The sequence below is a fragment of the Microcaecilia unicolor genome, chromosome 7 (assembly GCF_901765095.1).
Source record: "Microcaecilia unicolor chromosome 7, aMicUni1.1, whole genome shotgun sequence".
Taxonomy (NCBI): Eukaryota; Metazoa; Chordata; class Amphibia; order Gymnophiona; family Siphonopidae; genus Microcaecilia; species Microcaecilia unicolor.
The window spans coordinates 262,688,945-262,705,180 of record NC_044037.1 but is presented as its reverse complement, the minus strand read 5'-3'; the positions used below and the strand labels follow the sequence as shown (position 1 = coordinate 262,705,180).

Sequence of the window (16,236 nt, the reverse complement as noted above, 5' to 3'; positions counted from 1 at the left end):
TCAGCACCATCTCTCCACTTCATATTGCAGCTGACAGAGCACTTAGACCCCTGAGGTAGGCTGTTTTCTGCCGAAACACGGCCCCGTGTCAGGTCTTCTTTTTAGTGTGGGTACCTTGTCAATAAAATTTTGTTCATCTACATTTGGCTGCTGGAGGTTATTTGGCCCACCCTTACTCTCTCTCCCATGGACTCTCTACCTAAGGGTTTTTCTCCTTTTTTTTCTTGTTGTCTGTAATGTGAACTGTGTATGCCTCTCAGTTTTAGTGCCAAGAGACTATTGTTGCTGTGAAATATGCATACATATTAAACAGAATTTGTGGGCAGTGGCTTTGAATAAAGAAATGTTAGTGAATCAGCAGTTTTATGTCCTTTCGCTTATGTTTTTTTATATATAAACATGAAAATATATGCTTGACAAAATTAGATCTGCTTAACTAAACACCTGCTGCCTAATTAATCCAAATTAACTTCAAAGGGTAGGAGTTCAATAACCTTTTCATCATTTCCTTACACGTATAGAACTGTTGATTAAATGGTTGTTCTCTTTATTATTAATGGTTCTGTAAGCAAGAAAAGGCTTATAACCTTGAACAAAGAGAATAAACATCCTATCTTTTGTTTATTGAATTTACCCTAACTATTCTTCACCCTTCTATCTGATTCTCACTTTAATTAAGAGCTAAGAATAATTTGTAAATGAGCCACAATGCTATATTCAAATAGCAAGTGCCCATAACACTAATGAAGGTCAGGTTTCTGTCAAAAATTTTTGCAGACCTTAGAAAATGTTCACTCTCAGCAATCTTTAACATTTACTGCAATTGCAGTTTTTTTGTACATACAGTCTATGATGCACTGATGAACACTTCATTGCAATAACTTTCTGTAAAGCATTTACCAATACTGACTATATTTTCCAGGGAACTAGTAGCCTATTCAGATATATTCTGGTTTGCTAAAAAAAAAAAAAAAATCTATTATGGAGACTGGAAGAGCAGCACTGAATGACATGCTAAAAATTTTAAAAATAAATCTGTAAATAAATAGTCGTTAATCACAGTCCTAGGCTAACTGTCAAAACATTTTGTGTTGTGTCTGTTGTTCCTATAATTTAATACCCTAGCAATTTTTATGAAAGTTAATAGGGAGGGCACCTATCAAAGGCATCTATTTATTAAGATGTGTCAACAAATTAATTTGCATTACTGAGTGATTGACACATGTTAATTATCAGTAACACACATCAAACCTTGCGAACATGACTTTTAATGAGGAAAAAAATCAGACACACTGGCCCTAATTTTACAAATGCTATTTGCATTTAATATGTGCATAAACCACCCTAAATATTTATCTTGCATAAATCCCCATTTTATAAAGCTGGAATATGCAGGGCCAGATTTACATATGTTGGGTCCCAGGGCAGAAATTAAGGAGGGGGGCCCTGATTCCCTCTCCTCTCTGCCCCTCTCCCTGATCTCCCCACCTGCCATTACTACTACACATAAAGCAACTTTAAATGACTTCTTCACACACAAAACACAGACAGACCTTTACCAAATACATAACAGGGGATCACAAATACAAATAGAAATTGAACTGGAAACCCCAAGAAATCAAACTCGGCAAGTACTACCACAATGGCAAAATAAAAACACTTCTTTTTGTACTGAACACTCTGGGATCCTGATAACAGGCCCCCCAAAATTAGCCACCTCCCTTGCGGTGGCTGATGGAGATCCCGAAGCCCTGCTAGCTGAGCCCTGCCAGCTGAAAACTACCTCCTCTTGTCTGGCAGCTAGAAATCTCCAAGCTCTTCAGCTAGCAACAGTGTCCCCAAGCAGCCACCAACTACAGAGGTTGGGGAGTTCTGGCCACCAGACTGGAGGAAGAGGTCTTCAGCTGGCAGGGCCTGGTAATCTCCAGCTTAGGTATTTATATTTTGCATTTGGGCAGGGGGCATGGGAGAAGGGGAAAAATTGGTGCCCGCCCACTTTGATCTCAAGGCCACTACCCCCTCCTTCCCCACTTAATCAGTTGTCTGGCTAAGTCACTGAACACAGTACAAATATTTGTGATGCGCATATCCCAAAGCTACCATATTCCTGCTAATAAATTCAAAATAAAACGCTATGTTCTACCTTTGTTGTTTGGATATGTTTCCATCATGTTGGTTCCATTTTGTTTCTTCTGCTTTCCTGTGTCTTCCAATAATTCCCTTTCCAGTAGTTGCTGTCCATTTGTCTTTTCTCCTCTCTCCTGTATTGTTTCATTCCCTCACTACACCTGTCTCTGATATACTGACCTTTCTTTTTAGCTCTTCCCTCCTTTATTTTCTTCTCTGCCTCTGGGTCCACTCAAATCTACCCTCTTTTTCACATTTCTCCTTTTTAATTTTCAGCTACCTACCAACTTTCCATCTCCCTTTCTCATTTTCTAGCTCTACCATTCCCATCTCACTCCTTCTCCAGCCTCCTATTCTCTTCTATCTTTCATCTACTCCTCATTACCACATTTCTATCTATGTACTTATTATTCTCCTCTCATTCATCTCCTTGCCTTCCTGCCTTTCCCACATGATTCCACAATTTCCAGCATATCCCCTCCCTCCATTCTTGTAGCCCTGGATCTCCTCTTCCTCTCATTTTCACGGCCTGACATTTACTTGTCCTTTTTCCTCCACCATCTTCCTGTCCCATCTATCTATCCTCCAGTCCCCCCCCCCCCAGCCCATCATCTCACGTCCTCTACCTCCTCTACATCATGGCCCAACATTGCTCTTTCCTGCTGCTGTTCTTCCCTCTTCTCACCCCATGATCCAGCATCTATACCTCCCTCCTGCCCAACCCCAGGTCCAACATTTCTCCTTCTCTCCCTCCCTCTCATCCCCTGGTCCAACATCTCACTTTCTTCCTGATTGCTCTTCCATCCAGCATCTTCCCCTCCCCCAGTTCTGCCTCCCACAGGTCTAACATCTCTGCCACTCACTCACACACACTCTCTCTCTCTCCTCTGTTTTTTTCTATTCCTCTCCCCCCACCTCCAGTCTGACATTTCCCCCCTCCCTCTCTTGTCCCTCCCTGCCCCCACCCCTGGGCTAACTTACAACAGCTCCAGGGGGCCCTGCAATCTGGGCATCAATCCCTTTTTCCTCATTATGATTACCTCCATCCCTTGCCCTCACCTTCCAGGTCTTCTTTAAAAATAATTTTCTCTTCTCAGGTGGTCCCAGTGCAGCAATTATTCTCACAGGATGTCTGTGCCTGTGGCTGCCGCAAATCTTTCCCCTCTGCTGTGATCCACCCAGATGGAAACAGGAAGTTGCATCATAGGGGAGCAGATTGCAGCACAGGAAAAAGGTTCCTAGCAGCAACAGGCAGCTTGTGAGAGGGCTCCTCTGAGAAAAGAAAATGATGTTTAAAGAACACTGGGGAGGTGAGGAGAAGGGAGAAGGAGATGGACCCTATTGAGGAGAAGGGTAAGAGATGCTTGGACCACAAGGCCCCCTGAAGCTATGGGGCCCAGGGGAGCTGTCCTGTTTGCCCCCTCCTTAATTCTGGTCCTGGGGTATGTATGTATTAATCCTAAATCTGTGCAAATGGCAAAGTGGTGTGGTCTAGGTGTGTTCAGTCGAACAAGGGCATGGCAAGTACATAGACATTCTTCATCTCAGGGGCGGCTTATCCCTAGATTATATAAAGGTCGCCCAAATAAATTTGGATGCCCAACTGTAAGCACGATACTGAGTTGTGCGTACAACTAACACTCAATAATTGGCTGCAAACAATCTATTATTTGCATTAATTGGCACTAATTTGGAATTGCACGTGCAAATGCCTATACATGATTCTATAAAGAATCGCACCTAAATCTTCTCCTGTGGAACCCATAAGGGGGTATGGTCATAAGACAGGTAAGGGTGGGTCAGGGGTGTTCCAGGAAGTTACATACAGTGTTACTGAATTTTGGGTTGCGCGCCCAACTTGTGAGCTAGGATTTACACCAGGTTTCAGTTGGTGTAAGTCCTTGGCCATGAAAATCTGCACTATTCTATAAAGAGTGCTCAGTCTGGAAAGCTTTTTATAGAATTTTATCGAGCACAGACTTTTTACTGGTGCCTATTTTTTGGTGCCATTTGCTGAATCCGGCCCTTATTATCAATGTCCTAAAAGATTGACATTGGGAGTTCCACCTTTAGGATTTCATAAACAACTACTATTGAACAGCATTCCACTGGATTGATTGGGGGGGGTGCCCCTTTAAACCCCCCTCCCCAAATGCCAAACTGGCAGGTAAACCGGTCATTGTTACAGTGTTGGGATAATAACTGGTTATGTTTCTAAGATTGCAAATATAACCTGTTATCTTGCGGCAGATTGTGTTGCCATTTTACATCATAATCGGTTATGTGCCACCAGATAACCGGTTTGTGTTGACTTTGAACATGTCAATCGATATTCTATACCTTTATTTTTCTAAAATGGATATTTATACTGCCCACACTCAGATATGAATGTCCATTTCTCCGTATTTTAGAACAGCATCTATGTCAGCAGATTCTGTTCTAATATACTACTGAAACTGGAATTATCTTCAGCTAGATGCCTCAATCCTAACTTCTGCGTCCTTTCTAAAATGAGGAAGCACATATGGAAAATAACGACCTTGGTTGGATAGAGCTACATGCAAAGGAGCTCACTGATATATAAAAGAATAACTGAGATTACATTAATCTTCTTATTGTGAGTTTGGCCTTGAAAGTAAACTATACCTCTGGAGATGGCAACTTTTTACCTGGAGCATCGGTTCCCTAAAATGCAAACTAGGCTAATGGGAATATTTTAATTGTCCAGAATGTACTGAAAAAAGAAAGCCCCTGCATGTACAGTACAGGCCCTTACCAAAACACAAAGCAATGATCCTGGAATGATACATCTAATGGTATTAAGGAAACTTAGGGGCTCTTTTAGTAAACTGCAGTAAATTTTGCACTTACTACACAAAGTAAGTACATAAGTTGTGAAATAAATGCTGGGGGTCTACCCTGCATCTTTTCGCACCACGATACATGCTTAGGCTGGTAGTATGGATCCTCTGCTCTATCAGCCTAGGCATGTAATACAACCCCAGGTACTAACTTTCTGAGTGCAGCTAACTGAGGCAGTGCAATCATTTTGCATTCCTCCCCCCCAATTCAGCACCTCTGACCCTTGACCCAGACCACCTGATGCGTCACCCATACCACAACATAGACCCAAACCCCCTGATGTAGCACCCACTGTCCTGACACTGACCAGACCCCCGATGCAGCACACACATCCACTAACACAAACCCAGTCCTCCGATGTGGCACCCAGACTTCCTAACACAACCCTGGCACCCCATGGCACATCCAGACCCCCCAACACAGGCCCTGACTCTCCCTGAATACCCCCTCCCATGACAACCCCATCTCCGATCAACATTAGAGTGCCAGCACAACCAGCTCAACCCTTTCCCCAAACAACAGTCTTTGGGCCTTAACACCCCTGTCAGAACCCTAGTTTCCTCCTTTCTAACCTTCCCAACACTGATGGATGAGTAGTCCCAGGCAGCAAGAAACCCTCCTCCACTGCTGGCCAGGTCAACACCCAAATCCAAAATGACACCATTGACCTCTAGTGGTTGTCTTGCTGTACTACCTACTACCACTAGGGAGCATCTTTCCATATAGAGAGTGAAAAGTCCCCTTTGACAAGTTTTATCACCTGTATTGACTGACAATTTCCATGCTTCTGTGAAGTCAGGATGGTATCAGAGAACTGGAGATAGGCAGATGTTGTTCCTCTTCACAAAGGTGGAAGTAAGCAGGAAGCTTGGAATTAAAGACCACTTAGTCTGCTATCTACGGTGAGTAAATTAATGGGATTGGAGCAAAAACAGAGGATAGTGGAGTTTTTACAATTAAATGAACTATAGAATCCAATGCAAAAAAGCAAACCTTGTCAGATGAATATAATTAATTTCCATGATTTGGTAACCAGTACATTAGGTGACAAGATAGTGCAGATTGTAGTATTCATGGTATTCTTGGTTTTCAATATGGCTGGGAACACGCTATGCTGTAATGTGGCTGACATGATTAGATGCATTCTGAAGGGAACAAAGGATAGTGGCAAATGGAATTCACTCCAAGAAAGAGGGTTTGCCAGTCATCTGGATCTGGACAACATTATAATAAATATTACTGCATAATGGCTATTAGTAAAGATTTAGGGGATTGGACTTGATATGCCACCTTTCTATAGTTACAATCAAAACGTTTTACATATTATATACAGGTACTTATTTTGCCGATGCTATCAAAGTATCCAACAGGGTAGGCAACATGCTATTAGCAACAATGCTAAAAGTGTGGAAAACATGAGGAGAAATATGTCCGAGCTAGAGGAATGGTGTAGATTTCGCCAGCTAAGGATTAATGCAGTTTATGCATTTTGGATTGCAAAGAAAGGAAAGCAAATTAAAAGAAAAAAATATTAAAGTCTGTGCATGCATGCATATGACAGAACAAAAGAAAGAAGTAGCATGCATTCTGTCCACTGGCTAGCTCATTACAGCCAGCTATAATTGACTTTTCAGGTCAGTGTATATCTTCGATTGGTTTATTAATGAAATGGGACAATCTAGCCAACACCACAGCAGTGTCCTTTGTATGAGGAGACATGATACACCTTTATAACCCCCAAACTGTAATTAAGATGGTAATATAGATGGGGTTATACTGAAACATCATAAAAGAAGTATGTATAAAGCATTAGTCTTGAACAAGGATCCCAACAAAATTCTCAGGATACACTTAGCTAGTCTGGTTGTCAGGCTAACTATGTTGAATATGCATGGAGGTAATACCACATATCTATTTAATGGATATATCTATCTGTGGATATACTGAAGAAAAAAACAATAACAACTGTTTGCATGAGTCCAAAGGCCTGATTTGAAAGTCACTAGGTCTAGAAAAAGTTGATTATGGCAATGTACTTGAAACTACCAAGAAAGCAGGTAGATTATTCTTCTCAAAAATATAGTAGATAAGACATGCAAGTTAGTAGAGTTAGGGGATCATCCATCAAGGACTGCCCCCTTGCTCCATTATCAGTCTTGGAGGACCAGTTGGGAGAAAAGCTAGTAATTGACAGTTCTGAGTGACTGAACTACTGATGGGGACACTGGCCATTGTTGATGATCAGTTAGTCAATTTCCAGAAGGATGTGATACCTATGTATTTACATGGAGGTGCATTTTAGAAAGGACATCAAACTCAAAATTTGGATATCCTAGTCAGTATATCACAATTGATGTCCATCTCACATGGGCTTAAAATCTGGATGTTTTTCAGTGATAATCGAACAGAAAAATAAATGCCCAGGGCAATAAAGAAGTGCATGTTTATCTAGACTGGTTTTAGTCATGACTAACTCACAAAAAGCTGCCCTAACAGATCAGCTGACCACTGGAGGGATTAAAGCATTATCTATCTCCTTAATTCCCTAGTGGTCACTGACCCCCTCCAACCTCCCCCACCCCCAAAAGATGTGACGGTGACAGTAGATACCCGGCTCTATGACAGCTCTAGATTTGAAAAAAACTAAATATGAAAGTGCAAAACCCCTAAGGGAGAAACTGCACTGGCTCCCACTTAAGGAACGCATTACGTTCGAGATATGCACAATTGTACACAAAATCATTCACGCAGACGCCCCTATCTACATGCTAAACCTCATGGACCTACCTCCCAGAAACGCCACAAGAACATCCCGCAAATTTCTCAATTTACACTTCCCCAGCTGTAAAGGACTAAAATACAACCTTCTCTTACACGAGCACACAGATATGGAATGCATTACCCACAGACCTGAAATCAATTGTCGAAACAAATAACTCTGAAGACACACTTCTTCAACAAGGCCTACAAAGAGAACCAATAGCTTCACTGACCCACTTTACCAACCCACCCAGCTATGAAAATCCACCTCCACAATCACCCGCCTAATCACTTCCTCTATCTTCCCATGCTCAATCTCTGCACACTACTAATTGTATCTGATATTCTGGAATGACAATGTCATAACAAAACTGTGTAAGCCACATTGAGCCTGCAAATAGGTGGGAAAATGTGGGATACAAATGCAATAAAATTATGGCCATTCCTAAGAAAGCAGCAAACAAGTGGATGGATTAGCCCTGTGGACAGTGATCAACGGGGCCCAAGTTCAATTCCCACTTAAACTCTTTAATTTCAGTACAAATATGTGAGCCCTCCTGGAAGAAGGAAATGCCTCCTGTACCTAAATATATGTGACCTGCAAACCTGAGGGCTATTGTAGTGGTGGACCTTTAGGTACATGTCTGTGTGGCCAGTTTACTAGGAATGCTGCCAGACAGACATCCCTATGGCTTGTTTTTCTATGTTTATCCCAGGATGTTTTATTTTCTAAAAATGTACTTCCAGGTGGATGTTTTGAGCATTAAAAACATCTAGCTCCAAGCCATAATCAAATCAGAATTTAAGAAATTTTTCTGGTCAATTATGGCTGTGAGCTAGATGGCAAAATGTCTCAATTCAGACTGAGGTGTCATATCGAAAATGCCTCTCCATGGCTCCTATTTACTAAAAAGTGCATACATGTTTTGCATATGGTACCTGCAGAATGCCTGCATTAAGTCGAGGATGTTCTCTGTATTTCTGTGAGGGCTGTCATGCAGTTAAAGCAGAGAAAAAACGTTATTAACACAAATAAACTGCTTGTAGTGGCATTTACTGTTTTGTGTTAACTGCTGCATTAATAGTATGTGAACAAATCCTCTTGCCTATTTCTTGCTGATTTTATGACCCAGAATGATGTTCCATTTTAAAAGTGTGATAAGCCCACCAGATTTAACATGATACCTTTTAGGGCTTTTTTTTTTTATTTTTATTTTTTTGCAGGTTATATGCTAGTTACCACATGGAATCTGCAAAAAAAAAAAAAATAAAATAAACACAGGCGCACTTACAATATGGAATGTGGTAGGGAGCTAGAAGAGATTGAGTACATGAAGCCAGAATCCTAGGTGATACAGTGGTGAAACCCTTGTGTGTGGCAGATAGGGTTTCTTGCCTATGTTCCTACTACTACTGCTGCTTTGAATTCATGTGCAAGCTGGAAAGAATATGACAGCAATACAGTTGCAAAAGATTGTATGATGTGTCCTTGAAAGTTGCATCACGTACACTCTTACACTGTATATGTAAGGATTAGAATCCGAAGAAATGAAAATTGGCAACATGGAAATAAGAGAATCGGACAAGCACAGCTGAAACCAAAGGAATCTGAAAATTCTAAAGGTGAGATAAAAAATAACTTGGATGAGAAGATCTTCAGGATGCAATGAAGGAATACATTTTGAATGCAGTTTTCAAACATTGCACAAGCAGTGTCAACGTAAACAGCTCATAGTCAAGAAAATATACAAATTACATGCAGACTAGGAATAAGATACATGATCAGATTCACTAGCTTTTCTCCTTCCTTTGGTTATTGGGATAAATGACAGTAATTTTACTTTGTGCCTGGTTTACTAACTTAGGTGAAGAGTTCAAGTTCAGGAGAATGAAAGGACAAGGCAGGAGTGTATAAAATCATATAATCATTTCTCCATGCAGAAAGCAGGAAATTGGAATCGAGAGTATAGAAGAGAGACCAGAAGAAAAAACATGTGAGAATTATCTGCATACACAAATCCAGAGTTATGAATAAGGGCAAGAAGGGCAAGAAAGGGAAGAATGTAGAACAAGAATAATAAGAAATCCTAGATTGATCCTAGGAGAATTATGAGAGGCAGAGAATAAGAAAGAGGGGCATAAGAGGTGAACTAGGGAAGATCGTAGTTCTATAAGACTTTAATTAGAACCGGAGAGAGACGATAAGGCAGATGCAATTTTGTGAAATCAAAAGAACACAGAATAAAAAGATGACCCACCATGTAGAAGGCTGCAAAGAGATCTCAGAAAATCAATACAGAGATAAGACCACCAGTATGCTTAGCATAATAAAGACTTCTGTGGAAGCAAGAAGTGTTGTTTAAGTGAAGTGTCTTGAATAAAAAACTGACTTATGGGAACCCAGAGGAAAGTTAGAAAAAATGTCATAGGTCCCGAGCTAGCTACACTGATCAAAACTCAGAGGAAAAGAAGAACTAGTTTATTACAGTTTATATTTAGGGGTTATTTTCTAAATTGTGTTAGGTTTTTAACTTGGGAATTAAGAGTATGCTAAGAGCATAGGCCCGCACCAGCAGCAAAAGTGCCTCAACTATAAGCATGCAGTTAACTCTAACACAGAAAGGTGCATGTAATGGACAGGATTGTTCCTTATAGTTAATCCAGAGACTATTATTGCGCAAGACAACACAGAAAAGTTACTGCTAACTGCATCACATTATTTGCCTTATATTTAGCACATGGTAGCAAACCTTTCTCTGCTATAACTGCACAGCAAAATGTTAGGAATATCCTAAATGGTTAACAAAGAGATTTTGTAGTTACATAGGTTAAGTTTGTCAATGACCATGTGTTAACTACAAAAATCTTAAAATAGCTTAATAAATGAGGCCCTTAATTTTATAAATTACAATTATGCAAAATACATAAGAACATAAGAATAGCCATACTGGGTCAGACCAATGGTCCATCTAGCCCAATATCCTGGTTCCCAACAGTGGCCAATCCAGGTCACAAGTACCTGGCAGAAAGCCAAGTAGTAGCAACATTGTTTGCTACTAATCCTGGCTTCCCCCATGTCCATCTCAATAACAGATGATGAACTTTTCCTCCAGGAACTTGTCCAAACCTTTTTTAAACCCAGATACACCCAGATACCACATTCTCCGGCAATGAGTTCTAGAGCTTAACTATTCATTGAGTGAAAAAATATTTCCTCCAATGTGTTTTAAAATTATTTTTATGTAATTTCATTGAGTGTTCCCTGGTCTTTCTAATTTTTGAAAGAGTGAAAAATCGATTCATTTTTACCATTTTACACCACTAAGGATTTTATAGACCTCAATCATATCCCTCCTCAGTCATCTCTTTTCCAAGCTGAAGAGCCCTAACTTCTTTAGCCTGTCCTTTTATGGGAGGAGTTCCATCCCCTTTATCATTTTGGTTGCTTTTCTTTGAACCTTTTCTAAATTATACTGTTTCTTTTTTGAGACACGGGGACCAGAATTGAATGCAATACTTAAGGTAAGATTGCTCCATGGAGCAATACAGAGGCATTTTTACATGCATTTCATAATAACTAAGAAAAGCAATGTTGCTTATCAATAACATGCTTTTTGTAGACTGCAGGATTGACTAGGGCTACAAGTGGGTGATGTCATCCAATGGCTATATGACAGAACTGCTCTCCCAGATTTCAGAACTTAGTGCAAATTTCTGAATTTGCAGTGGTCTCCTCGGCTCTTCAATTAGTTCTAAAGCTATACAAAAAAACAAACTCTTAGGGAGGTGGATGGTACTGTGTGCCTTATCAATTTCACTGTCTATAGAAAACACCATTTACAGGTAAATAGCATTACTTTCTTTATCAACAGGCAAGATCAAGTCAGACACACATGTATGTGAGTTCCAAGCTTAGGGCTGCTTAAGTCATTCATATTGAAATAGTGCTCAGAGCAGCATTCAGTATCAGAAAGCAAGAGTTGTGTGTACATATAGAGATAGGCCTTTGACTGTGTAATCGAAGGCAATGTGCTAAGCAAGGATATACTCCTGATAGGAAAAATGAGTAGTCCTATAAGGTGACTACCTGCCTTGAGAATGATGATTGTGAAAATGAGTTTCCTACTCTCACTTTGAGGCCTCTCTCATCAAAAGTAACTGATGCTCCTCAAAACAAGGCTGGCAAGAAACATCATGTACTTCCACTATCTTGTGTCTCCCTGTCTTCAAATATGGTCTAACCATGGTATTGACTGGTGAACAAATGGCGAAAACCTGCATATATATAGCTTGGAGTCTGTTCTCTGGAAGAATTATTTTGGATTTAAAGGACTAAATTCTATAAATGGCACCTAAAAAGATTAGCACACAATAAAATAGCACTTAACACTATTATATAACCGATGCTTAAAATTAGGAGCCATTTATAGAGCGCTGGGACCTGCAACTATATTTAGGTGTGACCATTTACACCAATAAAACCAAGTATGGATCCCTGTTATTCTATAACAATGCGCATAAACTGTGGGAATGCCCCCAATCCACCCATGACCATCCCATGGCTGCACCCCGTTTTTGGACCTGTGTGCAAAATTTACGCACGGATCACGCACATAAATTTTTAAAATTAAATTCAATTAGCACCAATAATTGCTTATTAAGAAGCCAATTACTTTATGAGGGTTTGAGTAAAAGGTGTAATGCTTATCATAAGGATGGAGGACACACCAGATTATTGTTTACTTACTGTACATTATAGCTTTTGTAACAGTGTTGAACTATATTGTCACAGAATTTTGCGACTTGATTTCATTCCTCTGTTATGATGCTTGAAAATATTTTTTAAAAAGCCAATTATCAGTGCTAATTGCTTAAATTATCTGCACAAATTGGGTGTGCGCCATATTTGCACACAGTATTTTTAGCGACTTACAGAATTTGGGGGAAAGTGTCTAAGTCAGAGGTTCTGAACCCAGTCTTCAGGACACACCTAGCCAGTCAGATTTACAGGATATCCACAATGAATATGCGTGAGATAAATCTGCATATAATGGAGGTAGTACTTCAAATGTATCTCATGCACATTCATTGTAGGTATCCTGAAAACTCAACTGGCTAGTTGTGACCTGGGGACTAGGTTGAGAACCCCTGATCTAAGTCTACTGCTAGAAACAACATGAAATGGGTTAGATGCAGTTTTGAGTTTGAAAGTTATGGAGAAAAAAACAGAAGTTAAGGCCTGTGATCTTGAATATGACACTATAAGCAAGTTCTCCAAACAGAGAAATAGAAAGGGACCTTGACGTCAATGACAAACTGAAAAGACAAATTTATATTAAGAACATGGAGACCAACACAGTGAAAGCTTTGTTAGAAGAGTATCAAAGATTACTAAGGGCAATCAGGTTACTGGGTTAGCTTCAAAGGGTCTGTTTAGAATGAAACTATATAGAGAGGAAAGGTCCCACGTAACTTTCTTTCTGAGATGTTCTGAGAGAAGGAAACATTTTTCTGGTAAGTGAACATTATTTTGCTCAGTGATTTGGTAAATTAAAGACTGGGGTTTAAAATAGGAATTGTAGGTTATTGATAAAGACAGTTAAAATAAAAAAAGCAAACTTTATCAACTAGTCTCCATACACTTTTCCTCAAAGTTTTAGAACCTGAACTTTCTGCCACACAACATTGAAGGCACAGCAGGGCCTAGTTCAATCTTCAGTCCCATCTTCCTCCCCACTCCCACCCACCCCTAGAACATCTTTCATTTATAGTCAATTCTTCTAATTAGGATAATATAAGGAGAGTTTTCATTAGAGTTTTAATTAATTTAATTAGCTTCTGAGAAGCAAACATTAAATCAATTACACGTTATACCATATAACCTTAAGGCTCTTTATACTCATCTAAAACAACTCTTCTAAGATGCAGACAGCAGTCCAGCAGAGAAAGGGGTGCTCTCCAGTCTTTTACACTGTTACATGTATGATTATCTCCCAGTCATTGAGACATTAGATGAATGTGCTTCGATGCAAAGAGCTCCTGGCTCTCAGAGAATGAGTCCGTTCTCATGAGGCTAGAATAGAAGACTTGGAGGAGCTGAGGGAGACAGAGAGGTACATAGAGGACGTCCTCAGGGACATTGTAGATAAGTCCCATCTCTAGTCTGGCAGCCCCTGTGCTGCATTGGAGAGCTTCACCCTGGAAAAGTTCGATGTAATCCTGTAGCCAGGACCAATCCACCAGGGGATGCAATATCCTCTCATACTGAGGATGTGTCTCCAGGAGCTTCTGCACAGGATGGAAGGGTTAGGATGGCTGTTGTAGTTGGTGAATTGATTATTAGGCATGGGTGGCTGGTGGACATGAGGATTGCCTGGCCACTAGCCTGCCTGGTAGCGGACCCTATATATCACCTAGATACATTGCAGTTAAACTGCTGAGAAAAAAATGTCTTAAAATGTGTTTCAAAAATAGTGATTTGGACGTTTTGGCAAGAAAAACTTCCATCTGCCGCTTTGTACCACTTTTTGTATGTTTTTATGTTTCAAAAATGAGCTCCTAAGTCATATTAGGAATAATAACAGGTATAAGAGAAGAAAATACTAATGTAACAAGTTCAAAGGTGAGAGGGTGCTGCAATTAAGTGTTGAGGTGAAAAGGTAGAGTCATAAAACAAAGCACATCAATGTTTTTTTAATCTGATGGGCATGCCAAGGTGAAATAATATGAATTTTATATAGCATGTAAGTAGTTTACATATGGATATAAAGAGAAAGACTTTTCTACAGAGTTATTGGAATGCTTTGTAATATGAGCATTTGGGTTTCATTTATCCAGAATCAAGGTTTGTAAAAAATGTATGTCAAAATGTATTTAACAAGCTGGGTGAATAAATATAATTGCATCAAGGGCTAAATTACTAGAGAAAAAGGAAGTGAAACTATGGAGCTGGGCGACAGGGCAGGAACAAAATGAAAAGAGGGGCTGGATTATAGAACAGAGAGTGACTATTTTTGTTCTGCTTCAGACCTTTCCCTTGCAGGCTGCCTGGAAGTGTAGGCTGGATCAAAACATGCTTACTGCTCTGGAGTCTGAAAAAGTGTAGCAGAACTTTCAGCCCCTTTCCCCAGAAATTAAGCCATGATTGCAGCCTGTGTTTCAAAATTGCAGTCCAGAGAGTCAACATATATTGAGGAACCTGAATAAACCACATTAATGTGAGTTTTTTCAGCAGACCCTTTTCATAATTACTAATGCAAGATCAACATCACTATAATGTGCTCTTTTGATGTCATCTGCATTTGGAAATAGGCACTAGAGAGATGCACGGGAACAAAGATAGCAAGAATCCCGCGGGGATCCCCTCCAGGTCTGTGGGGATAGACCAAGGTCCACGGGGATCCTGCAGGGATGGACCCGGGTCCTGCAGGGTTCCCGCAGAAGCATACAATAGAACCAAGCTTTGCTTTCCTTCCCCATACATACCTCAAGTCACCCTGGTGGTCTAGTGGCTTGCTTCAGGGCAGGAAAGATCCCCACTCTTTCCTGTCTGCTGCTGATCCTCTCGCTGCCACTGCTTGTTTAAAATAGCTGCTGAGACTTCAAGCGGTGCACAACACAGATACCCCATATATTATAACATTGTGCCTGACTTTTCGGAATGCCCCTGACCTGCCCATTCTCCTCCCTTGGCCACACCCCCTTTAAGGTTGCACGCTATGGGATTTGAGCACCAGGGTTATAGAATAGCATGCAGCCAGATGTGCACACAAATCTTAATTAGTGCCAATTGTCATTAATAATTGGTTGTTACTGTCCAATTATTATTCATTAATGGATTGTTATTCAAATAAGTTGTGCATACATCTTGGATTTTTGCCCAAATTTGGGCACTATATAGAATCCAGGGGTTAATGCAGAGCAAAGTTTGCTATCACATGTTAAGTTTAGTAAACGGCATCACGTGATCTACCAAGTAAGCAGTTCACATACGATAGCTGACTCTGTGGTAACTGCAAGTACAGGCCCCATCCATTCTCTACCCACAAATGGCTCTTTCCTCATTAGATATTAAACATGGCAGTTAGCACACACTAAATTTAGAAGGTAATTCCATAAGGAACTGCCTAAAGTTAGGCAGTAAGGGCCAGATTCTGTATTTGTTGTAGAAAAAATTGGCATGGATGGAAAACCTACACATATTCTATAAACCATGGCTGAGGCATGGTTTATAAAATATACATAGCACTGTCCAGACTACTAAAATTTAGGTGCAGCTATTTACACCAGTGAAAAGCTAGTATAAATGCCCATGCCTAACTGTAAGCATGGAACGGGTTCTATAAAACTGCACATAAATTTTAGAAATGCCCATGGCCCATCCATGCTCCTCCCATGGCCACACCTACTTTTGAGATCTGCCCGGTAGAATTTAGGTACACTACTTCATAGAATACGCTTACCAACTAGTGCGTGTAAATTCTAATT

At 40.2% G+C, this 16,236-nt stretch overlaps 1 protein-coding gene across 1 annotated transcript in view; it reads right to left on the bottom strand.

The window, feature by feature from the left end:
• LRP1B (LDL receptor related protein 1B) overlaps positions 1-16,236 on the bottom strand; it is a 1,639,960-nt gene that overhangs the window by 933,642 nt on the left and 690,082 nt on the right.